This window comes from Drosophila rhopaloa, unplaced genomic scaffold (genome assembly GCF_018152115.1).
Source record: "Drosophila rhopaloa isolate 14029-0021.01 unplaced genomic scaffold, ASM1815211v1 contig_167, whole genome shotgun sequence".
NCBI lineage: Eukaryota > Metazoa > Arthropoda > Insecta > Diptera > Drosophilidae > Drosophila > Drosophila rhopaloa.
Window position 1 is genome coordinate 31,467 of NW_025335047.1, and position 9,912 is coordinate 41,378.

Consider the following 9,912-nt stretch of genomic DNA (forward strand, 5'->3'; position numbering starts at 1 on the left):
TTTTGGGGTCAATTTTAAGCCATTTTAATGATGTTACCACTGTCCAAATTTTTGAAAAATGGCTTTGCTGAAAAGTCACCTAAAACCTGCACTTCTAAGCCCATAACTTTTCTAACAGACATCTGAGTTACTAATGGCATACTTCCAAATGATAGTGGTTAAATTCTCTAAAAATCTGTGTTTTCAATTTGGTTCGTATTTTTGGGGTCGATTTTTCGTCATTTTAATGATGTTACCCCTTTCCAAATTTTCGAAAAATGGCTTTGCTGAAAAGTCACCTAAAACCTGCACTTCTAAGCCCATAACTTTTCTAACAGACATCTGAGTTACTAATGGCATACTTCCAAATGATAGTGGTTAAATTCTCTAAAAATCTGTGTTTTCAATTTGGTTGTATTTTTGGGGTCGATTTTTCGTCATTTTAATGATGTTACCCCTGTCCAAATTTTTGAAAAATGGCTTTGCTGAAAAGTCACCTAAAACCTGCACTTCTAAGCCCATAACTTTTCTTACAGACATCCGATTTACTAATGGCATACTTCTAAATGATTGTGGTTAAATTCTCTAAAAATCTGTGTTTTCAATTTGGTTTGTATTTTTGGGGTCGATTTTTCGTCATTTTAATGATGTTACCCCTGTCCAAATTTTTGAAAAATGGCTTTGCTGAAAAGTCACCTAAAACCTGCACTTCTAAGCCCATAACTTTTCTAACAGACATCCGATTTACTAATGGCATACTTCTAAATGATTGTGGTTAAATTCTCTAAAAATCTGTTATTTCAATTTGGTTCGTATTTTTGGGGTCGATTTTTCGTCATTTTAATGATGTTACCCCTTCCAAATTTTCGAAAAATGGCTTTGCTGAAAAGTCACCTAAAACCTGCACTTCTAAGCCCATAACTTTTCTAACAGACATCCGATTTACTAATGGCATACTTCCAAATGATTGTGGTTAAATTCTCTAAAAATCTGTGTTTTCAATTTGGTTTGTATTTTTGGGGTCGATTTTTCGTCATTTTAATGATGTTACCCCTGTCCAAATTTTCGAAAAATGGCTTTGCTGAAAAGTCACCTAAAACCTGCACTTCTAAGCCCATAACTTTTCTAACAGACATCCGATTTACTAATGGCATACTTCTAAATGATTGTGGTTAAATTCTCTAAAAATCTGTGTTTTCAATTTTGTTTGTATTTTTGGGGTCGATTTTTCGTCATTTTAATGATGTTACCCCTCTCCACATTTTCGAAAAATGGCTTTGCTGAAAAGTCACCTAAAACCGGCACTTCTAAGCCCATAACTTTTCTAACAGACATCCGAGTTACTAATGGCATACTTCTAAATGATTGTGGTTAAATTCTCTAAAAATCTGTGTTTTCAATTTGGTTTGTATTTTTGGGGTCGATTTTTCGTCATTTTAATGATGTTTCCCCTCTCCACATTTTCGAAAAATGGCTTTGCTGAAAAGTCACCTAAAACCGGCACTTCTAAGCCCATAACTTTTCTAACAGACATCCGATTTACTAATGGCATACTTCCAAATGATTGTGGTTAAATTCTCTAAAAATCTGTGTTTTCAATTTGGTTCGTATTTTTGGGGTCGATTTTTCGTCATTTTAATGATGTTACCCCTCTCCACATTTTCGAAAAATGGCTTTGCTGAAAAGTCACCTAAAACCGGCACTTCTAAGCCCATAACTTTTCTAACAGACATCCGATTTACTAATGGCATACTTCTAAATGATTGTGGTTAAATTCTCTAAAAATCTGTGTTTTCAATTTGGTTTTGTATTTTTGGGGTCGATTTTTCGTCATTTTAATGATGTTACCCCTGTCCAAATTTTTGAAAAATGGCTTTGCTGAAAAGTCACCTAAAACCTGCACTTCTAAGCCCATAACTTTTCTAACAGACATCCGATTTACTAATGGCATACTTCTAAATGATTGTGGTTAAATTCTCTAAAAATCTGTGTTTTCAATTTGGTTTCGTATTTTTGGGGTCGATTTTTCGTCATTTTAATGATGTTTCCCCTCTCCACATTTTCGAAAAATGGCTTTGCTGAAAAGTCACCTAAAACCGGCACTTCTAAGCCCATAACTTTTCTAACAGACATCCGATTTACTAATGGCATACTTCCAAATGATTGTGGTTAAATTCTCTAAAAATCTGTGTTTTCAATTTGGTTTGTATTTTTGGGGTCGATTTTTCGTCATTTTAATGATGTTTCCCAAATTTTTGAAAAATGGCTTTGCTGAAAAGTCACCTAAAACCTGCACTTCTAAGCCCATAACTTTTCTAACAGACATCCGATTTACTAATGGCATACTTCTAAATGATTGTGGTTAAATTCTCTAAAAATCTGTGTTTTCAATTTGGTTTGTATTTTTGGGGTCGATTTTTCGTCATTTTAATGATGTTACCCCTGTCCAAATTTTCGAAAAATGGCTTTGCTGAAAAGTCACCTAAAACCTGCACTTCTAAGCCCATAACTTTTCTAACAGACATCCGATTTACTAATGGCATACTTCTAAATGATTGTGGTTAAATTCTCTAAAAATCTGTGTTTTCAATTTGGTTCGTATTTTTGGGGTCGATTTTTCGTCATTTTAATGATGTTACCCCTGTCCAAATTTTTGAAAAATGGCTTTGCTGAAAAGTCACCTAAAACCAGCACTTCTAAGCCCATAACTTTTCTAACAGACATCCGATTTACTAATGGCATACTTCCAAATGATTGTGGTTAAATTCTCTAAAAATCTGTGTTTTCAATTTGGTTTGTATTTTTGGGGTCGATTTTTCGTCATTTTAATGATGTTACCCCTTTCCAAATTTTCGAAAAATGGCTTTGCTGAAAAGTCACCTAAAACCTGCACTTCTAAGCCCATAACTTTTCTAACAGACATCCGATTTACTAATGGCATACTTCTAAATGATTGTGGTTAAATTCTCTAAAAATCTGTGTTTTCAATTTGGTTTGTATTTTTGGGGTCGATTTTTCGTCATTTTAATGATGTTACCCCTGTCCAAATTTTTGAAAAATGGCTTTGCTGAAAAGTCACCTAAAACCTGCACTTTTAAGCCCATAACTTTTCTAACAGACATCCGATTTACTAATGGCATACTTCTAAATGATTGTGGTTAAATTCTCTAAAAATCTGTGTTTTCAATTTGGTTTGTATTTTTGGGGTCGATTTTTCGTCATTTTAATGATGTTACCCCTCTCCACATTTTCGAAAAATGGCTTTGCTGAAAAGTCACCTAAAACCGGCACTTTTAAGCCCATAACTTTTCTAACAGACATCCGATTTACTAATGGCATACTTCTAAATGATTGTGGTTAAATTCTCTAAAAATCTGTGTTTTCAATTTGGTTCGTATTTTTGGGGTCGATTTTTCGTCATTTTAATGATGTTACCCCTGTCCAAATTTTTGAAAAATGGCTTTGCTGAAAAGTCACCTAAAACCTGCACTTTTAAGCCCATAACTTTTCTAACAGACATCCGATTTACTAATGGCATACTTCTAAATGATTGTGGTTAAATTCTCTAAAAATCTGTGTTTTCAATTTGGTTTGTATTTTTGGGGTCGATTTTTCGTCATTTTAATGATGTTACCCCTGTCCAAATTTTTGAAAAATGGCTTTGCTGAAAAGTCACCTAAAACCTGCACTTTTAAGCCCATAACTTTTCTAACAGACATCCGATTTACTAATGGCATACTTCTAAATGATTGTGGTTAAATTCTCTAAAAATCTGTGTTTTCAATTTGGTTTGTATTTTTGGGGTCGATTTTTCGTCATTTTAATGATGTTCCTTTCCAAATGTTCGAAAAATGGCTTTGCTGAAAAGTCACCTAAAACCTGCACTTCTAGGCCCATAACTTTTCTAACAGACATCCGATTTACTAATGGCATACTTCTAAATGATTGTGGTTTAAATTCTCTAAAAATCTGTGTTTTCAATTTGGTTTGTATTTTTGGGGTCGATTTTTCGTCATTTTAATGATGTTACCCCTGTCCAAATTTTCGAAAAATGGCTTTGCTGAAAAGTCACCTAAAACCTGCACTTCTAGGCCCATAACTTTTCTAACAGACATCCGAGTTACTAATGGCATACTTCTAAATGATTGTGGTTAAATTCTCTAAAAATCTGTGTTTTCAATTTGGTTCGTATTTTTGGGGTCGATTTTTCGTCATTTTAATGATGTTACCCCTGTCCAAATTTTTCGAAAAATGGCTTTGCTGAAAAGTCACCTAAAACCAGCACTTCTAAGCCCATAACTTTTCTTACAGACATCCGATTTACTAATGGCATACTTCCAAATGATTGTGGTTAAATTCTCTAAAAATCTGTGTTTTCAATTTGGTTCGTATTTTTGGGGTCGATTTTTCGTCATTTTAATGATGTTACCCCTTTCCAAATTTTCGAAAAATGGCTTTGCTGAAAAGTCACCTAAAACCTGCACTTCTAAGCCCATAACTTTTCTAACAGACATCCGAGTTACTAATGGCATACTTCTAAATGATTGTGGTTAAATTCTCTAAAAATCTGTGTTTTCAATTTGGTTCGTATTTTTGGGGTCGATTTTTCGTCATTTTAATGATGTTACCCCTGTCCAAATTTTTGAAAAATGGCTTTGCTGAAAAGTCACCTAAAACCTGCACTTTTAAGCCCATAACTTTTCTTACAGATATCCGATTTACTAATGGCATACTTCTAAATGATTGTGGTTAAATTCTCTAAAAATCTGTTATTTCAATTTGGTTCGTATTTTTGGGGTCGATTTTTCGTCATTTTAATGATGTTAGCCCTTTCCAAATTTTCGAAAAATGGCTTTGCTGAAAAGTCACCTAAAACCTGCACTTCTAGGCCCATAACTTTTCTAACAGACATCCGAGTTACTAATGGCATACTTCTAAATGATTGTGGTTAAATTCTCTAAAAATCTGTGTTTTCAATTTGGTTCGTATTTTTGGGGTCGATTTTTCGTCATTTTAATGATGTTAGCCCTTTCCACATTTTCGAAAAATGGCTTTGCTCAAAAGTCACCTAAAACCGGCACTTCTAAGCCCATAACTTTTCTAACAGACATCCGATTTACTAATGGCATACTTCCAAATGATTGTGGTTTAATTCTCTAAAAATCTGTATTTGCAACTTTGTTTGTATTTTTGGGGTCGATTTTTCGTCATTTTAATGATGTTACCCCTTTCCACATTTTCGAAAAATGGCTTTGCTGAAAAGTCACCTAAAACCGGCACTTCTAAGCCCATAACTTTTCTAACAGACATCCGAGTTACTAATGGCATACTTCTAAATGATTGTGGTTAAATTCTCTAAAAATCTGTGTTTTCAATTTGGTTCTTATTTTTGGGGTCGATTTTTCGTCATTTTAATGATGTTACCCCTGTCCAAATTTTTGAAAAATGGCTTTGCTGAAAAGTCACCTAAAACCTGCACTTTTAAGCCCATAACTTTTCTAACAGACATCCGATTTACTAATGGCATACTTCTAAATGATTGTGGTTAAATTCTCTAAAAATCTGTTATTTCAATTTGGTTCGTATTTTTGGGGTCAATTTTTAGCCATTTTAATGATGTTACCCTTTCCAAATTTTCGAAAAATGGCTTTGCTGAAAAGTCACCTAAAACCTGCACTTCTAAGCCCATAACTTTTCTAACAGACATCTGAGTTACTAATGGCATACTTCCAAATGATAGTGGTTAAATTCTCTAAAAATCTGTGTTTTCAATTTGGTTAGTATTTTTGGGGTCGATTTTTCGTCTTTTCAATGATGTTACCCCTGTCCAAATTTTTGAAAAATGGCTTTGCTGAAAAGTCACCTAAAACCTGCACTTCTAAGCCCATAACTTTTCTTACAGACATCCGATTTACTAACTGCATACTTCTAAATGATTGAGTTTAAATTCTCTAAAAATCTGTGTTTTCAATTTGGTTTGTATTTTTGGGGTCAATTTTTAGCCATTTTAATGATGTTACCACTGTCCAAATTTTTGAAAAATGGCTTTGCTGAAAAATCACCTAAAACCTGCACTTTTAAGCCCATAACTTTTCTTACAGACATCCGATTTACTAACGGCATACTTCTAAATGATTGTGGTTAAATTCTCTAAAAATCTGTTATTTCAATTTGAATCGTATTTTTGGGGTCAATTTTTAGCCATTTTAATGATGTTACCCTTTCGAAATTTTCGAAAAATGGCTTTGCTGAAAAGTCACCTAAAACCTGCACTTCTAAGCCCATAACTTTTCTAACAGACATCTGAGTTACTAATGGCATACTTCCAAATGATAGTGGTTAAATTCTCTAAAAATCTGTGTTTTCAATTTGGTTAGTATTTTTGGGGTCGATTTTTCGTCATTTTAATGATGTTACCCCTGTCCAAATTTTTGAAAAATGGCTTTGCTGAAAAATCACCTAAAACCTGCACTTTTAAGCCCATAACTTTTCTTACAGACATCCGATTTACTAACGGCATACTTCTAAATGATTGTGGTTAAATTCTCTAAAAATCTGTGTTTTCAATTTGGTTCGTATTTTTGGGGTCAATTTTTAGCCATTTTAATGATGTTACCCCTCTCCACATTTTCGAAAAATGGCTTTGCTGAAAAGTCACCTAAAACCGGCACTTTTAAGCCCATAACTTTTCTAACAGACATCCGAGTTACTAATGGCATACTTCTAAATGATTGTGGTTAAATTCTCTAAAAATCTGTGTTTTCAATTTGGTTCTTATTTTTGGGGTCGATTTTTCGTCATTTTAATGATGTTACCCCTGTCCAAATTTTTGAAAAATGGCTTTGCTGAAAAGTCACCTAAAACCTGCACTTTTAAGCCCATAACTTTTCTTACAGACATCCGATTTACTAACGGCATACTTCTAAATGATTGTGGTTAAATTCTCTAAAAATCTGTGTTTTCAATTTGGTTCGTATTTTTGGGGTCAATTTTTAGCCATTTTAATGATGTTTCCCCTCTCCACATTTTCGAAAAATGGCTTTGCTGAAAAGTCACCTAAAACCGGCACTTTTAAGCCCATAACTTTTCTAACACTCATCCGAGTTACTAATGGCATACTTCTAAATGATTGTGGTTAAATTCTCTAAAAATCTGTGTTTTCAATTTGGTTCTTATTTTTGGGGTCGATTTTTCGTCATTTTAATGATGTTACCCCTGTCCAAATTTTTGAAAAATGGCTTTGCTGAAAAATCACCTAAAACCTGCACTTTTAAGCCCATAACTTTTCTTACAGACATCCGATTTACTAACGGCATACTTCTAAATGATTGTGGTTAAATTCTCTAAAAATCTGTGTTTTCAATTTGGTTCGTATTTTTGGGGTCAATTTTTAGCCATTTTAATGATGTTACCCCTGTCCAAATTTTCGAAAAATGGCTTTGCTGAAAAGTCACCTAAAACCCGCACTTCTAGGCCCATAACTTTTCTTACAGACATCCGATTTACTAACGGCATACTTCTAAATCATTGAGTTTAAATTCTCTAAAAATCTGTGTTTTCAATTTGGTTCGTATTTTGTGGAGTCGATTTTTCGTAATTTTAATGATGTTACCCCTGTCCAAATTTTTGAAAAATGGCTTTGCTGAAAAGTCACCTAAAACCTGCACTTCTAAGCCCATAACTTTTTTAAAAAACACCTTCATACCTCCAAATGATAGTGGTTAAATTCTCTAAAAATCTGTGTTTTCAATTTGGTTCGTATTTTTGGGGTCGATTTTTCGTCATTTTAATGATGTTACCCCTTTCCAAATTTTCGAAAAATGGCTTTGCTGAAAAGTCACCTAAAACCTGCACTTCTAAGCCCATAACTTTTCTTACAGACATCCGATTTACTAACGGCATACTTCTAAATGATTGTGGTTAAATTCTCTAAAAATCTGTGTTTTCGATATTTTAATGATGTTACCCCTTTCCAAATTTTCGAAAAATGGCTTTGCTGAAAAGTCACCTAAAACCTGCACTTCTAAGCCCATAACTTTTCTAACAGACATCCGAGTTACTAATGGCATCCTTCCAAATGATTGTGGTTTAATTCTCTAAAAATCTGTGTTTTCAATTTGGCTTGTATTTTGGGGTCGAATTTCGATATTTTAATGATGTTACCCCTTTCCAATTTTTCAAAAAATGGCTTTTCGGAAAAGTCACCTAAAACCTGCACTTCTAAGCCCATAACTTTTCTAACAGACATCCGAGTTACTAATGGCATCCTTCCAAATGATTGTGGAATTAAATTCTCTAAAAATCTGTGTTTTCAATTTGGTTTGTATTTTGGGGTCGATTTTTCGATATTTTAATGATGTTACCCCTTTCCAAATTTTCGAAAAATGGCTTTGCTGAAAAGTCACCTAAAACCTGCACTTCTAAGCCCATAACTTTTTTATTACTATTTGAAGAAGACCCATTCCCTATTACCAAAGATCAGGGGCATAGTCGGCCGATCCTTATGACATTTGGTAGGTCGGATTGATTGGCCAAATATAAAACCCATAGAAAATCCCAGCTGCCTAACTTCACGAACAAAAAAGTTATGGCATTTCCGATCAATCAGTTGTATGGCAGCTATAGGATATAGTCGTCCGATCTTTATGACATTTGGTAGGTCGGATTGATTGGCCAAAACTAAAACCCAAAGGAAATCCAAACTACCTAACTTTACAAACACCAAAGTTACGGAATTTCCGATGGTTCAGTTATATGACAGCTATAGGATATAGTCGGCCGATCCTTATGAAATTTGGTAGGTCGAACTTTTGTTTGTTGAAATTGCGTTTTCAAAATACAAATTTCTAATCATGACTGGTTTAACCAGTTAAAAAGTGTTTTAATAATACATTTACATTTGTTAATATTTCAAATATTAGGGCAGAAAAAAACCCTCTCGCACTCTGTTCCTATGAAAGGATAATTCAAAATAGATTAAAGTTAAGGATAAGAAGGGTTTGGTAAAGATATTCACCTAAAAGACTGCAAAAAGGCCTGCATGATGTTGTCTACAAACGACTTGCTCCTAGAAATAAAATAATCACTGGCTGTGCGGTAGGTGAAAAACTCCACTCGCGCGGTAGTGAAACATTGCTATGTCTTACATTAACGAAAAACATATTCCCGTTAGCGAGTACATACTCCATATTCAGCAGATATATACATATATATATATATATATATATAGATAGGTTGCGGTAACACATGATCACTGATCATACATAATCAGTCATGGATCAGTAATATGTGATCATCCATTATCAGTCATTGAACAGTTATGTATATGTGATCGAATTTATTCTGTCGAACGCTCAAGATACAAAAATGTCAAAATGTATAAGCATTATAAACAAAACGGCAAGATAGGCTTGGTGAAAACGTACATTAAAAGATAAATGGTGTCTTGACGGTTCGATCTCCAGTTATCGGGGAATATTTGTATTTGAGATTCTCTTAAAGTAGAATTGAGAAAATATCTGGTTTCCACAAATTCGATATTTTTTAGCCAAATATTTATTTATTTATCGTTTTTCTATTTCATTTAGAATATTAAGTCACGGCACATAATAAAAGAAACAACATTTAATTATAATTGATAATGTTTAAAGTTCCGTATAAAATTAATCATCACTTAAAGAAATTCCTAAAAAGCCTTTGTATAAATGTATCATAAAATTAAATATCTAACCATTAAAAAAAATAGTATTCAAAGATAGATAAAATATAACATGCATTTGAGATTGACAAGTTTCTGTTCATGTTTTTATGTTTTTTATTTCCTTAATTTGTATTTAAATTAACAAAGCGTGAGAACTCGAGTGGAAACTAAAAGAGTTCCTAGGAACTGAAGTCACATCAGTGCCAGAGCGCCAGAGCGCCAGAGCTGGAGTA